The following is a 19,079-nucleotide window of genomic DNA, read 5'->3' as shown; positions in this document are numbered from 1 at the left end:
CATGGTAAACACATACATACGTTGATTTTTCTTATATAAGGTGTGCATATGTACTAGGGTTTGCAGTTCTGATTAATAATGCCACTGGGTGCGATTCAATGATCTGTGAATGGTTCAGTGGTTGATTCAGTTTTACAGTGATTAAATTAGCTAAATGGTTCAGTGTTCAGTAATATGAGATTTGTACATAGGTTTTATTCAGAGAAAGCGTGTATAGACACAGTCTCTATTAAGAATGATCATGTACATATTATAAAGTTTAGTTTTTTTGGTTGTGATATGTATTCAATAGTTGGATGCTTAAAAAATTTAGTTGATTTACGAAGAATCAATGATTCATAATTCTATTTCGGTATTTCAGTTTGGATATTGGTTTGGGCTTAATTTGTTTGTGTGGGTTTAGTATGAGAATTTGATGAAAAGAGGACTACAAGTTGTTTGATGATTGTTTGACAAGTGGATCCAATCTAAAACATTTTGAAAAGTGGTCCACAAGGTGCTGAGGGTTGAAGCATTTAGTGAGGGGGTAGGAGATTTCTTCCAGTAGTAATCGGTATACAAGATTAGGGTGTTGTAGCTCCCTTCCAGTGGGTGTTGTAGAATGAGTGGAGATTTTAGCCTCATATAGGTGGGTGCCTACATACTGGTAAGAGTCTACACTAGTACTAAATGTAATGAAGATTTTATAATAAGAAATAAGACAAAGACAATGGCAGTGGTGGTTTTATCCCACATTAGGTTTCCACCTAAGATTATGGTGTTTTATGTGTGTTTCTCATGTGTTGTGGCTTATTTGTTCTTTACTGCATAATGGATGGTTCATGAATTAATAATGCAATGGTTAAGTTAACTTATTGATGACTTCCATGAAAAATTAAGTAAACTAGATATACATTGGTTACATTCACTGAAATTGTGAACATACATTGGTTGCATAAAGAACAATAGCGTACATAATTCTAAATAAGAAATTGACTATTGCATCCAATCTTCTAATTCATGAAGCTCTTCTTGCTTCCCCAATGGGCCGTTTAGGGTATATTTACCCTTCCATATTTTGATGTCTATTATGTTACCTGCTTGCCATCTGAGATGCTCAAGCACAATTTGGGTTTCTTATTTACATAGCTTCCAAATCATGGAACCTATTATGGACCAATCTATTGTGTCTAATCATAGTATATGAGTTTTGTGGAAATATTTTTTCATGGAATCCTACTTCCGCCAATTATTTGAATCATATCACAGTCTCCAAACTATCTTAGCTCCGAGAGTGAGGTTCATGAAATATGGGTCTTTTATTACCAACCCCCTATGAGATTTTAGAATATGAACAATATTCCATTACAAAAATTGGAACCTTTTCTCATTATTTTTCCCTCCTTACCATAAGAATTTTTGGATGAGGGCACTTATTTTATTTCCCACACCTTTAGTGGCTAGGAGACCAAAACAAAGGCATATTGAAAGAAATGATAGGAATTGTTTTATCATTACTATTTAACTTGTAATTGAGACATTGTGCCCATTGTGTATGCATTTTCCTTTTGATATTTTGAAGGACCTTACTCCAATCCTCTGAGCTCATTTCTCAAAATGAAATGGGAATTCTCATATATTTGAAATTTCTCTATCCATTTCTACTTCTAATTCAAAGAAATTGGTGATCTCCTACAATGTTGCATAAGAGAAATTTCATCCATATAATTGGATTTTATTTTTATTCAGTAGTCCCCTAATATGTCCAAATAGGAATCCAACACTCTTTTGAAATGACTATAACTAATATTTGAGGCCTCTCCTAAGAGAAGTGTATCATCTGCAAATTGGAAATGATTGATCTCTTTGATGTTTCTAGAAATGTTAGGGCCCATCAATCAACCTTCTCTTCTTTCCATTTCAAATTTTTTTCTTAGGTTCCCAGTGACCAAGATATATAACAACATGGAGAGAGGAAATCCCTGACTAAGCCCCCTAGAGGCAATGAAAAAATTGGAGGGTCTACCATTGACAAGTGGAGCAATCCAAGGAGCATCTATCCATGCCTTTATTCATCTTATAAATTCCTTATTGAATAAAAACTTTTCCATAAGTGAAAAAAGGAAATAATTTCTCACTTGATCAAAAGTTTTGGCCATAACCATCTTGATGATGATACCAGACTGACCTCTCTTCTTGCTTGAGTGTATGGCCTCTTACAACACTATAAAACTATCTAGGATTTATTAATGCTACATAAATCCCCTTTGATTTTCTAATATTATTGTTGGTAGTATCTTCCTCAATGTTGGCAATGAACTTTGTGACGATTTTGTATGTTGCATTATATAGGAATATTGGCATGAAACGATAGAAGTTGGTGGGCTTGGATTCATCTGGAATCAGGGTGAGGAAGGAGGATTTCATACTTCCTCCCATCTTGTCTTTTCCCTAGAAACGTTTATCATTCACATAAGATCCTTTTTTATTAGTGACTTGAAGGATTAGAAGAAGATTGTTGTAAAGTAGTCTGCCCTTGGGGATTTATTTGGATCTAATGACCAAATAGCCTTGACTACTTCCTCCTCATCTACTTCCTTAATTATTTGTTCGTTTTCTAAATTTGAGACTATGGAAGGAATACATGATAGAAAGTCCCTAGGCTTTGGCTAATTTGGCCTCTTTATCTTCATTGTATAACACTTGAAAATGTGAGAAAGCTTCTTGCTTTATTTCTACAAAGGAGGTTATTTTGGGTCCACCTTCTGGTACTATTTCTTTAACCTCATTGCAGATTTCCATGGCCTTGACTTGTTTATGGAAGAATTTCATATTTTGGTCCTCTACTTTTAGCCAGGTGCTCCATGATTCTAATCTCCAATATTCCCCTTCTTATCTGTGGATTTCCTAAATTTGTTTTCTTAGTTTCTATTTATCGATATGCTAATTTCCAATAGCCCAACGTCCATTAGCTTTCGATGTTGCTCCAATTTTCTATATAACTCTAATTTTTTATATCAATGGGGTTTATAATTATCCTTAGCACAAGACCTTGGAGCCCTTTTAAGTACTTTTAACTTAAATTCCCACACGAAGGTTGGAGATCCTTCTACAGGGAAGATCCAAGCCTACTTTATGATATACACAACTCCTTCTTGTAGCCAACTTGGACTTTAGCAAAAGGGGTTGGTCCCATATCTCTCAATGGATCGATTTCCTAGTTGATGGATCGGTGGCAGACCCTCCTTGTGATAAAACTGATGAGATATATTATATCCATTTAATTAACTAATTGATATGGAGAAGAAATTGATCCAACCTAGATTCTATATGCCCTTCCACATTCCTTCTGTTTGTCCATGTATACTTCCCTTTCTTTGGGACAATATGTTGAAAATTTTAGTGAGAAAATGGTTCCTTGATTTATGCCTTAATCATAGGTTTCAGAATTAGTTCCTTCTTGTGCATGACTCGAGTTCCTAAAAATTAGAATATTCCCTGTAAATTAGGACAAGTTCCTATAATTTATAAATCATTCCCTAACAGTTAGGACGAGTTAGGATGCAGTTAACTAAATTTTTGAAATTGAAAGTCAATTTCTTGATTTTCTACTGTGAGTTAATTAAAGAAAAAACAAGTTTTTGAGTTTCAAGTGGTTGACTTGAAATAGGATGAGTTGTTGTTGGTATTATGGCTAATGTGTTGTTGTTGATGAAAACTTACTTGATAAATATGTCAACATTGTGATAGCATGGTGATTATGGAACTCATGCAGATTGGTACAGATGTTGTAGATGATATGGACAGAGAAATTACATTTCATTGATAGATGAATGATAAATGTGAAATAAAGTATATGTGGATCTTATGATGAAGGGTTGTGTACATACGCAGGACTTGTAAGTGAAATTTGCATACAAAATCTGAACCATGGTAATATGGATACCAAGGGTCATTACCATGGTATTGGCCCATTTTAATGGTTGTGAAAACATTTATTTGATCCCGTCAAAGAATACTAATGACATTACGAATGGATTTACATAAGGTATTGGCTAAGACAAAATCTATATAAGGATATGGAGATCCAGGTGTTAAGCATACAAGTAAATGATCTATCTAATTGATCTAGAATAGGTGTGCACCAGGAAGCAAAGAGATAGTTGATATCTAATAGATTTGAAAGTGTGGTGAAGACTAATGAAATTAATTGCTTGATCTATTCATGCATGTAATGTTAAATCTGTAGCTATGATGGTGGTCTGATCTAAATATAGTGATGCATTTCAAGATCTGGGCTTAATAAATGTTGTGAATTGCAATAAAGGTTTGATTCATAAATTTCAAGATCTGTATGCTTGTTTAATTCTGATTTGTTGCATACATATGCAGAACTGGTTCAATAGAGTAGCATATAAATTATGTGATAATCTACTACGTAGAGTGAAATTTATATACTGGTGTCATGCATGGTGGTCACTTACATATGTTAATTTATTTATTGGATGGCATGTATATTACTAGGGTTTTCAGTGCTACTTGATGGTAACAATTAGTGAATTTTGTTCTATTTATTGTTGTTTGTCAATGATGTCTTGATCTATATCTGGTAGTGATTGGGTTAATTAGAGTATGACTTGGTACATTGACCATTGATGATGTTGCATTATGATTGGGATTTCAGTGAGATAATATTGATGTAATTATTGTGATTCAGTGATTCAATGACTGACGCAATGATTCAGTTTCACAGTATTTTCAGTTGTGAATGAGTTGAGATTTGTACATAGGGTTTATGTAGAGGAAGTGCATATATGTAGGGTCTCTTAAGAAACTTTGTGTACATATTCCGATATTTATTTATTCTGGTTAGCTTCTACAATTAGTGGTTAGATGCTTTGGAAATTGAGTTCAATTACAAGTGCTTCAATGACTTATATCCAGTGTTTTAGTATGTCACCTTGGTTTGTGTTTATTATTTGTATGGATCCAGTTTGAAAATGTGATGAAAGGTGGTCTACAAGTTGTTTGATGATTATTTGACAGATGGATCTAGTCTAAAGCATTATTAAAAGTGATCCATAGGGATCTGAGGGTTACAACCTTCAGAAGGGGTAGGAGCTCCATTCCAGTAGAAGTCAGTAAACCTGATTAGGGGGTTGTAGCTCCCTTCTAGTAGGAGCAAGAGAACGTGTGGAGGTTGTAGCCTCCTATAGGTGGGTGCCTTCATATTGGTAATATTCTACACCAATACACAATGTAATCGATTTTTTCTTTATATAATAACAAATAAGAAAGATACAACAACAATGGTGGTTTTCTCCCACATTGGGTTCTAAAATCCTATTGTTCTATGTGTGTTGCTTAGTTGATATCGATGAATTTCTATCTCAAAATGGAGTTGCGCCATGGCACCGCCTACTCGTACGGTCTAAAGGAAAGCTTCATATTGACCTTTAACTTCAAAGATGGTTTTCAGTGTATCAATGATGTCCTTCAGGAAATCAGAGAAGGAATATTTTGAACACCAAATGAGCCAACGACTTGGGTACAACCTGATTTGAATGTGAAGTTCTAGCATGCAATAGAATGCTATAATATGATCGCAGAAGAGGGCGAGGAATATCCATGCAACATAAAAATCCCTGAAATAGAAGGAAAACATGAGGTTTTGGGACTAGAAGTTGAGATACCTGACATAACATAGCCTATTAAGATGAGGCAAGTCAATATAGGCTTAGAGGCAGAGCCCAAATTCGCGAGCGTCAGAGATTACTAGGATAAGGATACAATAGGTAAGATCGTTGAATTAGTACAGGAGTACCAGGATTTATTTTCGACGAAGTTCATGGAGTTAAAAGGAATTGTAGGTGATCTAGGCGTAATGAAAATCACTTTGAAGCCAGATGTGAAACTCGTAAAAAAATTACCATATCGGCCAAACCAAAAATGCAAAGAGAACGTGAAGGAGGAGCTCGAGAAGATGGTCGCAGCTGGAATAATTTAAATTGTGGAAGAATCTGAATGGGTGAGCCCAGTGGTAGTGAAGGAAAAAAATACTAAGGGAGAAATAAGGATTTGTTTTGATTTAAGAAAGTTGAATGACACATGCGTACATGACCCGTTCCCAACATCGTTCATTGATGAAGTTTTGGATAATGTGGGAGGAAAGGAGGCCTACTCCTTTACAGATGGTTTTTTAGGGTACCATCAAATTAAGATCATGCCGAAAGATAGGAGTAATACCACTTTTTTTACTGAATGGGGATCATTTTAGTATACAGTCATGTCATTTGGGTTGAAGAATGCACCTGTGATATTATCCATAGTTGTCATTGCATCGTTTAAATAATACATCCACAAATTTTTGGAGGTTTACTTTGATGACTGGATAGACTTTGGACTGCTAAAGAATCATGTTTCAAGCCTGTAATTTATGTTGGATACTTGCAAGAAATATAAAATCTTGTTGAACATAAAAAAAGGTGTATTTTTTGTGTACCATATGGAATCTCACTGGGACACGTTGTTTGCAAGTAGGGACTGGCAGTGGACCCTGCAAAAATTGTTGTTATTATTAATTTGGATCCATCGAAGAACATCAATGAGATATGCACAAATCTAGTGCATATTGGTTATTATTGGAAGTTCATAAAGGCCTATACGCAGATCATTGCGCCAATGGAAAAATTACTAAAGAAAGATGTCACCTTTTGTTGGGAAGATGAATTTCAAAAGAGCCTCAAAATATTAAAGGAAAAAATGGTCACTATGCCAATCTTGGTGTTTCTAGATTGGAAGAAGGAGTTCCATGTTCATGTAGATGCATCGTGCATAGCTTTAGGAATTTCCCTAGCGCAACCAAGAGAGGGTGATCTTGATCACCCCATCATATTGGCGAGTCAAAAATTATCTAAGGAAGAAAGGGATTATTCCAAAATGGAATAAAAGGGCTTGGTTATGGTGTACACATTGCAAAAATTCAAGCATTAATTATTAGGTGCACACTTCAAGATGTTTACAGACCATTCTGCACTGAAGCACTTGGTGAAAAATCTTATGCTGGGGGGGAAGATATGTAGGTGGCTATTGCTATTCCAAGAGTATGATTCAAAAGTAATAGCCAAGCCAGTATGATTGAACACTATAATATATCATCTGCCCACAATTGAAACTGACAAAGAACCAACGAACATTGAAGACCTGTATAAAGCAGTTTTGACAGAGGTCCAACAAGACCTGAAGGAGATGGAGGTTCAGGCGAGTGCGGTTCAAGCGAGTGTGACTGAAGCGAGCGTGGGTAAAGTGAGCATGTCACCATTTAGCACAACTACAGTAATCACATACGAGCTCCAGGTTGTGCAACTACCAGGAAATGCTCTACATTTAAACACTGTCAAAGATTAGGAGCATGCATAGCACTGGATAAATATGAGTCTCAATCTTGGAGCACTCCGCATTCAGATCTTGCACGAGTTACATCAGGGAGTCACAGATGAACTAAAGATACGGGAGCAACGCGCTCTATTGGTCATTAAATATGTCAAAAATGACAACCGACAGATGTTTGAGGCCAAGAATCAGGCCATCAAGGATTGAGATGAGGTAGTTACACATAGATAACAACTAGAAGAGGCCATCACCAAATCTTGCAGTGAGATACGAGATCTCCAGATCCAGACAGAGGCAATACCTAAAGAGAAGTTTCAGAAGCTAGTGACAATAGTCAAAGAATCAAAGGTGGAAGTTGACAAAGTCAAATTCGAATTGGAAATCTATATCACGGAGTTGCAGACAAGGCTGTAGCTGGAACCTTCCCTAGAGGTTTGCGAAGGGGATATCAAGGCCACTATGGAGAATATAGCTACTACAGTCAAGGAATGTAGCTAGATATTTGAAGAAACTATGCAGATATGGGCCTAACTATAGGAGGACCCACATGTACAGAATATACAAGTAGATATCTGCGACAAATAGCAACAGTTTGATGAAATTAAAGTGATGGCACAGACCCTAGCACCTATGCAACATTTTTCCTGTCTCCAAGAGGGAAAGTTTTTGCAGGGACAGATCAATGAGCTATGACACAAGGAGCAAATCATTTTAGCATAGATGCAGCCATGGGATAATGAAGCTATTCATTTCTCACAAACAGTGGAGAGCAAGCTGAAGATCATAATGCAGATGTAAAGAACCATCGATCTGGCGACAGCAGGGCCGACAACAGAGAAGCTGGTAGAGGAAGCACAACAGTTCGCCACCTAATATGTAGAGACACTTCAACCTTTGAAGGATGCATACAACGGTCTCAAAGTGAAGATTTAGGACATACCAGCTGAGTGACTCGGGATGAGTCACGTATTTGTGTTGGGGAATTGTTGGGTAGGGTCCCCCTAGGTTAAATTTTTGTTAAACTTTTGTAAAGAGCCCGCGTTTTGAGGAGCGAAGCATGATTCACACAATGTTTTAGGAATCATAGGGAATTTAGGGTAGGTCAAAGCCCCTTAATTTGTAAAAGGATGGGATTGATTTTTATGTTTTGAGTTCTGCCCATGGTTTGCAGACCATGGTATTGTAAGGGAAAAATATATATAAAGAGTTGTCTTAGTAAGTCAAAGACATGTTATTATGGATATTTTTTGATGTTTTTGGGTCTGTAATTGTCATAACTTTTTGTGTCAAACGAAGGGGAAGGCTCCTAAAACTATGTGCGTGTCGACCTTGGTACGTCTGTAGCCATGTGTGTAAACCCCTGTAGCTATGTGCGCATTGTAAGAAGGATTGTGATTGTGAAGATCTGAAGATAACAAAGAATATTTTGAAGGACGATTCATGTACTTGCAATTTTTACTTTACTTTATGTAATTACTGCTTACTGTTGTGTTGCACAATGAAAGATAAGATCAAAATTGATATATCACTGCAGTTACAGTTAATATCCATTGATTTATGTACAGTAGATAGAGTTTTAGATCTGTGAGGGAGTCATTTTGTATGAATAGATTGGTTCTGGTAGAATATTAAGTAAGATTGTGTAGCATAGTAATATATCTGTAGGTGAGTCAGAGTAAGTCAAGATCCACACTCCATATCCTTCTGGATGTGAAAACCTAGTTCCAGCATCCCCCAATATTGCCTCGGGTGAGACTGCGGTATGCGCGAGCAAATTGTTGTCAAAAGGGTTGGTGATAAGGGGTTTTGCTGGTTAGTGCATCTAACTCTGAACTTGGGTTTGAGCCCCTCAAGCTAGAACACCGTTCTTTCTTGGTGTAAACTCTTTTGTTGCCTATTAATTGCCTCTAGATCCCTCTCCTGCCATTTCCTATCTATCAATGCTCTCCTTTACACCCTCAAGTCCTTGGCCTTTTGAAAGTCATTTCCTTCCATTTATTTGACATTCTCATAGTTCCCCACTCGGTAGCATCCCTCCCTTTAACTCCTCCCCCCAGTACTAGGTAGTTAAGTTTCCATGCTTGGGTTCTAGAATACCAATAATTTCTCCTCCACCATTAGAACCTTAACCCATAATGAAATTTCTTTCAGTATTTTTCCTCTAAATCCTGGCTTGAACACCGATTCACCTTTAGAAAAATATTGATGAATCTTTGCTGCAAACTCAACAATATATCCCTCTAGTGTGGTATACACCCAAAAATCCATAGCTTGCATCATATATGTGTCAAGGAAATGTAGCTCGATAATATCTGCTTGAATCAAAGCACGACGAGATTAGTTTTATCTGCTAGTTCTTTGTTTTACTTGCAATCTGTGAAACCTGTTGTAAAGATACTCCAGGAACTTGCACCAGAAGACCTCGTGTTGATCATTAGTCAAATCTACATATAAGATCTCTTATTTCAACTTCCCCACTTCTAGTCAACAGATTTGAGCTTGTTGAGAGATGAACCAGTCCACTTGTCTGTGTCACCAATCTTGCAGCTCTTTCTTAAAGATCCTCAATACCATTTTCGAAACCCCTTTTTGAAATTTAAGTTCTCAACAATGGAACCATTTTTTGGCATAAAAATATTAACATGGTTGAGACTGTTAGTGTCAGTCCTTCCAGCCTTCCTCTAGTGATCAAATGTGCTCTTACAAAGTGATTTTGAAGTGTCAAGGTCAAATTTTGTCATTTCAGTGAGTCTTCAAGCAAAATTTGGTCACTAGGCATTAGGTCTAGGGTTTGCCCAAATGTCAGTCCATGTCATCATTCAGCTGAGCCTATCATAATTCAGAGGGTTTTCATTATCATGTCAGTGTCGAATGAGTCATTTCACACCTTGTTCATGCTTCAGTTGTGCCTTGGCAAGGTCATTTCCCTCTCCTAGGGTTTTGAAAGCCAATTTCTCTTGGATGGTCAAATCATCGGCAAAACTTGTTTCCTGATGTTCATAAACCTTCCCCTATCCTTAAAGTACCTTATAAAACACTTCCCATCCCTTAGATCCGCCAAATTCCTCATTTTTCCACAAACCCTAGTTTCTAGCTACAACCTGGCAATTTTCTAGGTTGGGCCTGTGTTTTGCCCTTTTGGACCCCTTCCCCTCACTCAATCTCTGGGATTCCACTTTACCCTACTTCCTAACATCCCTCCCCACTCCCAAAAATTTCCCCAAGAATTTAGAAGCCCTCTGTCCCCTTCATTTCGCTTCATTTCGACAAAATTCCTTGTTTCACACATTGGGACAAGTTTCACTCAAATAATGTTCCAGAGCAATAAAAGATGAATTTCGGAAAACTGAGAGAGGTTTTTGTTCCTAACATGCCAAAGAAGAAAAACCTCCTTCACTTTTTGCACAGGTGTCATGGTTTGAGAGAAATGTCAAAAATACCGGCGAGAACGAAGGTGCTCCAAGGACGGTTGGCCAAAGCACAAAAACGAAGGAAAACGCCCGATACACTCCAAATTTTGGCCAAAGCCTCTTTGACTGAGCATGGTACTTGATTGGGGTCTCCCAGCCCAAATTTCAAGAAATTTGGAGAAAATTTTGTCATTTGTGAATTTTTTGTGAAATTGACAGGTTTTGGCCTTTTAACGGGTAGCGCCCCGTGCGCTACCCTACATGGGGGCAACTCAGAACGGGGAAAACTCAGCATTTTTGGAATTTTCATGCAAAGTTACACCTACCTATGGATGGACTTCAGTTTTTATGGAGATTTGGGCCTCCAAAAGGTCAAAAAACATGCAAATTTTGACTTTCTGCCCCTATTTTGAGTTGCAGAAAGCTGTCTTGGGAGAATTGAGTTTTTAGGGGTCAAATGAACTCCAAATTCAAAAAATACGGTGGGGTTGGAAAGAAGACTCGCGGACCTTTCCAATGAGCTAGCTTGCACCTGATTTGGACACCGGGAAGGCCCTAAAACAGGCCTCTCAATGTGCGCTACCCGTCAGGCACATGTGCGCTACATGTCAGGGAATTTTGCCTGTTTTGACCAGTTCGGCCAGAAAAACACTGTTTTCACTTGGTTTAATGTTTTGGGCATGTAAATGATGGATTTTTGTGTAATTTTCATGGCTCTATGATGCTTTTACTCTCCTTGATCACTTCTAGAAGATTCTTGAATGTAAATGGTAAAAATTTAATGCATGGATAGGTTTCCTAAGTTTTAGAGGCAAGTTGTTTTGACTACCTATTATCTAGTGCTCAGTTTAGAATTAGTTGAAACAGCTCCTAGGAAGCTGAGCTCGACCCCTAGAGGTGGGGAAAGGAGTTAGATCATCTATATTATGCCTTCTCTTGCTCATTTTCATGGTTGGACTCTTGAGGGAGAAGCTCCTATTGTATATTTTACTTGTATCTCTGCAATTTGAGGAAAAGGAAGACCAGGGTTTTGCAGACATCATTGGGATTCTTGTGGACTCTTGTGTTGATGGTGTGTTCTCTTATTGTAATTTTAAGTGTGTTTATGTGTTCCATCTCTTTCTTTACTGCAGCTTATTAAACAAATGAAGTGATAAAGTTTGAATTCATGCTTGCCATGCTCATCTTTCAAATTTGTTTAATGTTTATGTTTTCCACTGTCTAGAGAGGATTCAAAGTCATTGTTTGCCCTCTTTAGCTTCTCTTTTTTCTTCCTTGATCATCCATCTCAGCTAAAGGCATCAGCACAAACTCCTACCTTGCCCCAAAGACCCACCTGCAGAAACTGTGTCAAATCCCCGCACCCTAAAATTGCAGATCCTCAATTTGCCACCAAAAAACCCCAAAAACCCCAAATCAACCTTTAATCAGTTTACTAGCCTAATATCAGTGTTACCTTTGATTGGTCATCTCACCCCATTGAAAATTTGCCGAGATAGACCGGAGAGAGCCTTCTCATACCCCGTAGGGCTAGCTACGAGGTAAAATGGTTTGATGTTGCCTTGAAGGTTTACCTTCCTCAGCCTAGGGTGAAATATCAAGCGCTAACAGAGACCTCAAGTTTGGGCACAAGGGCCAAAAAAGCTCTGTTGTAGTATAGCAAAACACTGACATTTTTCACCTTACCCAGAACGGATAAGGAGTCTCACCCAAGGCATGTCACGACCTTAGTTAGAGGGGGAATGGAAGTTCAGTACTGGGATAGAGTCATAGGAGGAAGGTAGGGTTCAAAAATCCCGAACTGTATCAATCATAAATCTAATCACAACATGTCATGAACATACAAAAGAGAAATACAACACATGTATGATTATATTAAAAAAAATTAAGAAACCATATAACCCTTCATGCACTACATAGATATCCCAACAAACTCCCTTTTCTATTAGTTCATGAGGTAATACATTATCACATCTGGCTCGAGAGCCTCATATCAACATTAGAAATCCATCCTAAGAGACCAATACATAACCACATCAGCAAATATAGTGTGGCTCGAATAGATCTGCAACAACATTTTAGTACTCTTTCTCCCTTTTCCTTTTCCACATGCCCTTCCTTATACTTTCTCCCATGCTTGGACTTCCAGTTCTTTCTTGGAGACTCTGCCTTCTTCCTCACTCGGTTTCTTCTGTTGCTCAACTATCATTATTCTTCTCCACTCGGTTGTGGCTACTATATTTTTCCATTCCTCCACAATTGATAGTTATCCGCGAGTTCCTTCCTTCTTGCTGGTTGTCTCCCTTACAACTTCCCAATGACTATCTCCACAACATATCATTAGCCTTCTAGCTTATCATCTATGTTCTTTAGCTCCCCAAAACGAAGGAACCAATACTAGTACCAAGGCCTCATGATAAAAATCCAATTAAGACAACATGGGTGTTTAAGAATAAACTGAATGAGAATAGAGAAGTAATTTGAAACAAAGCAAGACTTGTATGAAAAGACTATGCTCAATAGGAACGGATATACTTTGAAGAAACACTTGCACCTGTAGCTAGAATTGAATCCATAAGAATCTTTCTTGCATTTTCCAGCTTCAATAACTTTAAGGTATATCAAATGGATGTTAAATCTACATTTTAAAATGGGGATCTAGAAGAAGAATTTTATATTGAACAGCTTGAAGGATTCATTATTGGAAATGATACCTTTTCTCAAACTTAAGAAGGCATTGTATGGGTTAAAACAAACTCCTCGTGCATGGTACTATCGTCTTGACGGGTATCTTCAACAATAAGGATTCAAAAAGAGATCTGCATATAGAAATTTGTATATCAAATTTGATGAGGACAAACTTTTGATATTAGTAGTTTATGTAGATGAAATCATATTTGGAAGAAATGTAGAATATATTAGTCAAGGATTTTCTTCAGTTATGCAGCAAGAATTTGAAATGTCTCTTCTTGGTGAACTAACATACTTTCTTGTTCTTTAATTTTGATGAACTAAAGATGGTATCTTTCTTTCCCAATTCATGTCTTCTTAAACAGATTATGAAGAAATATGGAATGGAATACAACAAGCCTATATGCACACCAATGTTAGAAGGATGCAATCATAGTCAAAATGATGATTCTCCTTCATTTAATCAACCAAAATATAGATCTATGATTGGAAATTTGATCTATATTACAGGTACAAGGCCAGACATTATGCATGCAATTGGCATAGTTAGACGGTTTCAAGAAAATCGTAAGGAAACTCATCTCCAAGAAGTTAAGAAATATTCAAGTATTTACAAGGCACTCAATATTTTGTTCTATGGTATCCCAAAAATGCATACTTTTCATTTCACACTTACACATACACAAATTAGGTAGGTACTATTGATGACTGCAAAAGTACTAGTGTAGGAGCATTCTATTTGGGACCTCGCTTAGCTTCTTGGTTTAGTAAGAAACAAAGTTATACCGATTTATCTACTTCCAAGGTTGAATATGTTGTTTTTGCATATTGTTGTACTCAACTTCTATGGATTATCCAAACATTGTAATACATTCAAGTCACTTTTCCTCAACCAACCTATTCTCTATGACAACACTAGTGACATAGGTATCTCTAAAAATCCTATCATGCACTCAAAAAACAAGCACATTCCAATTAAATACTCTTTCTGAGAGAGCAAGTGCTTAAAAAAAAGGTCAAATTGGAATATTTTCCTTCAAAGGAACAAGTTGTAGACTTATTTACCAAGCCACTTCCACATGATTCCCTTGAATATACTAGACATAAATTAGGAATGATTTCTACCTCTTCACTCTACTAATTTTCTTAATAATCATATCATGTTCAATGGGAGTTGTCGCTGTAAAATCCTACAATATACTTTCTATATGTGGATGGCATGAAATACACTCACGTATATACATAGATTTTAGGCTAGACAGTCATGTATACCTCTTGGTAATGGAAAATGAGTAGCACAAATTCAAGGGGAGCTTCCTATATGCTTTCATCATTTCATTATTGGTATTCTAGTTTTGACATTAGTTCGTTGTAGTCTGTTGGTGATTCCCTTATGATGTTTAGGAATTATGATTGGTTCAATATATTTTTGCAAAATGTTATTACTATTGTTGGAATAGTCATTTGCAGCGTTTGCTAGATTATATGATGGATATAATGTGATCAAAATTGATGGTGAAAAGTTGGAAGGGGTTCATGGGGAGCCTCTGATATGCTTCTAATAACTCATTGTTGGCATTATGGTTTCTTAAGCATGTCTTGTTGCATATGGTTTATGCTAAGTACATATCATTACTGATGTATGGTTGTTACTACTATTGTTGTTGAAAATACATATGTTGTTGCCATTCTGTTATTAATTATCAATGATGCATGGATTGCATGTGATGAATTTATGGATGATGGATTGAACTTGGTAAATTTGGTTAATCCTACTTGAAAAGAATGATATATATGCTACTTCCATTGAAGATGTTGGTTATGTTGTTAATCAGTCCTACTCAACGATTTGAGATTCTAGAGTTTCTCCTTGTTTTACACATACCTTGATTGATACATATACATGCTACATATTGTGTTGTTGCTTGTTGATTATAGATCTTACTATAAATGAAGAGAGTATGCTAGTCACGTATGGGATATTGGAATAAAGTCATGTGATGTATGTAATTCCATTAGTTTGGTTCATTGATGTAAAATTTAGGTCCAATATGTAAACCCAATATGTTGGGTGATTGATGTAACCACGGATCATAGACTCATTGGTGATAGGAAGGTCATATTTGTTTGAGTCATAAAGTCTTTTACTTTCATTTGAATATCTTTATAAGGTCCAACATATGCTCAAGGGGAGCATGGTCAATATGCATGGTACAATGAGTGTGGATTCAGGATTCAAATTCAGCGGATCAATCCTACAACAATTAGCACTACAAGGGAAGTTCTTCATTCATCATGGTTCAACCTTTTTCCCTTGATATCAAAGGGGGAGATAAGCTTGGTGTTTGGTGAGAAGTGTTTGGTGTTTTCATATGTACTTACAGGTGTTTGGAGGTGGTTTCCAAACACAAAAAGTGATTTCCATCAAGTCCAAAGGGGGATATTATTGGCACTATGGCTAATGTGTTGTCCTTGATGGAAACCTAATTGATAAACATGTCAATATTGTGATAAAATGATGATTGTGGAACTCATGTAGACTAGTAGAGATGTTGTAAATGATATGAACAAAGAAATGGAAGTTCAATGACATATGGATGATAAAAGTGAAAGAAAGTATACATGGATCTTATGAACAAGGGTCGGGTACATATGCAGGTATCATAAGTGAAAGTCACATACAAAATATGAACCATGGAAATTTGGATAGCAATGGTCATTACCATGGTATTGGCCCATAGTAATGGTTGCGGCAACATTTATTTCATCATGTCATAGAATACTAACGACATTACCAAGGGATTTACCTAAGGTATTGACTAAGGAAAATATATATAAGGAGATGGAGATCAAGGTGTTAAGTGTACAAGTAAATGATATATGTATATTTGAATTGATATGCAATAGGTGTGGACTAGGAATCAAGGAGATAGTTCATATCTAATATATATGAAAGTATGATGAAGACTATTGAAAACACTTTCTTGATCTATTCATGCGTGCAATGTTAAATTTGTATCTATGATGATGGTTTGATCTAAATATAGTGATGTGTGTCGAGATATGGGTTTAACAGGTGTTGTGAATTATAGTGAAGGTTCAATTAAAAAATTTCAAGATTTGTGTGCTTGTTTACTTATGATTTGTCGCGTACATACGCGGACCTGGTTTAGTAAAGTAACACATAAATTCTGTGATAATATACTCAGCAGATTGAAATATATACACGGGTGTCATGCATGGTGGTCATGTACATATGCTGATTTGTTTTATGGAAGTCATGTATATTACTAGAATTTGCAGTGCTTCTTGATGACAATAGTTAATGAATTTTGTTTCTATTTCTTATTGTTTGTTAATGGTGTCTTGATATATATCTAGCCATGATTAGGTTAATTGGATTATGACTTGGTATATTGATCATTGTTGATGATTGGGATTTTACTGAGATGGTATTGATGTAACTATTGTGATTTAGTGACCAGCATAATGATTCAATTTGACAGTATTTTCAGTTGTTAGTGATTTGAGATTTGTATGCATGGTTTATGCAGAAGAAGCACGTATATACGTAGGTTATCTTAAGAATGTCAGTCACGTACATATTTTGATGATTTTTTTTTGTTCGTGTTCTACATTTAGTGGTTTGTTGCTTCATAAATTTAGTTGAGTTACAAGTGCTTTAGTGATTTATATCCAACGTTTCAGTTTATCATGTTGGTTCGGGTTTATTATTTGTATGGGTCTAGTTTGAAAATGTGATTAAAGGTGGCCTACATGTTGTTTGATGATTATTTGATAGTGGATCCAATCTAAAAAATTCTAAAAATTGGTCCTCAAGAAGTTGAGGGTTACATCCTTCACATGGGGGGTAGGATCTCCCTTCCAATAGAAGCCAATAAATGCGATTAGGGGATTGTAGCTCCCTTCCAGTGGGACCTGGAGAATGAGTGGAGGTTGTAGCCTCTTGCAAGTGGGTGCATGCATATTGGTAAGAGTATGCACTGGTATAAAATGTAATGGATATTTTTTTATATAATAAGAAAGAAGACAAAGATAGAGGCATCAGTGGGTTTCTCCCACATTTTCCACCTAAAATCATGGTGTTTTATGTGTGTTTCTTATGTGTTATGATTCTTATTTTCTTTATTGCATAATCAAAAGTTATTTAATGCAATGGATAAAGATAAACATCTAATGGAACACATGAAAAATTAGTAAACTATATATATATATGTTGTTTTCTATTGAGAAATGGGAACAAGAAAATTTCAGTTTAATTTGTCCTTGAATTAAACTGAGAATTAAAATCGAATTCTATTCTCATAACAACTTGTAAATAGTTAATTAAGTTTAATTAACTTAATTATCTTAGTAATTTCAAGTTGGAAGTCTTTTTGTAGTCATGTATATGTTCTCCCTAAGTTTTAGGGGTCCAATATGAGTTTAAATTGAGTTGGAAATTAGATAACTCGGTTTACTGAGTTAAGTTTGGTTAAATTAGTTCTAAATTGTTTTTGGAACAAATAGAGGACTAAAGGTCAGTTGGTGAACTAATGCATCCCCTAGTGCTACTCCAGTTAACTAAATATTCCCTCATGAGAAACTCATGCATGTCAATTCAGAGAAAGACTCAATTAAGACTAGAGTGTAGGGACAATGTCCTATCAATGGTATTATTTACTGGAGTGTAAATATCATGCATGCATAAGAGATTGATACTATGTTTGGATTTCATAGTTTTGGAAGCATGAATTCGCTTTAAATATGGGTTATTCATCCTAGGAATTACGCAAGGGATTAGAGGCTTGGAGAGCTGCATAATTGCATAAGTGTTGGCCAGGAGCTAGCTTGTGAGCTGAGAGAGTTGAGCATACTTGTGCGAAATTGTTCTAGTGAGAACAAGCTTTGTATCTTCATTCATTTTTTTGATATACGAAATACAGATATCATGGTTTTGAGTAGTTGCTTTCCCTAGATACATATTTTGTTATGTTCCATTTATCTATCTTCTCCTCGTTCTTATTATTTTTATCGATCTATTGGCTTCTACTGGTTGAAAGTAGAAGTAGATTCTTGTCTGGTGCTTTAGTACATTGCATGAGCTTGTGAATCTATAGGATTTTCTACATGGTATCAAAGCTAAGAACATTATACTAGAAGATATTTCAAAGTTTTTAGTTTTGGGTTACATGTGAAATTCGAATTTTCAATACATACTTTAGGATCGGCAGATGTCACTATACGGTTTATAGCTCGAGTATTAGGCAGCTCAAATTTTATAGCCTAGAGGGAGAGAATGGAGACTGTTCTAGAGGATAATGGCTTGAAGGAATTTTTTGATCAAGAAATTCCTATGCCAGTAGCATCAAATGCACAAAATTTGTCTAAATGGAAGAAGTGTGTGGCAAAGGTGAGGCAGTTAATCCTTGAGGGAGTTCAAGCCCACATTGTCTCGAGTCTCCATGGAAAGGAAACTATGTATGCTATTTGGAAAACATTGACGGATGTGTATCAGAACAATAGTGACCAAATGAAATTGGCACTAAAGGACAAACTTCAAAAAATCAAAATGGAGAAAGGCGAGACTATTCCAAAATACTTGAC

The sequence above is a fragment of the Pinus tabuliformis genome, chromosome 6, assembly GCF_031772625.1.
Source record: "Pinus tabuliformis cultivar Carrire ecotype Pingquan chromosome 6, CPIR1, whole genome shotgun sequence".
NCBI lineage: Eukaryota > Viridiplantae > Streptophyta > Pinopsida > Pinales > Pinaceae > Pinus > Pinus tabuliformis.
This window is presented reverse-complemented; position numbering follows the sequence as displayed.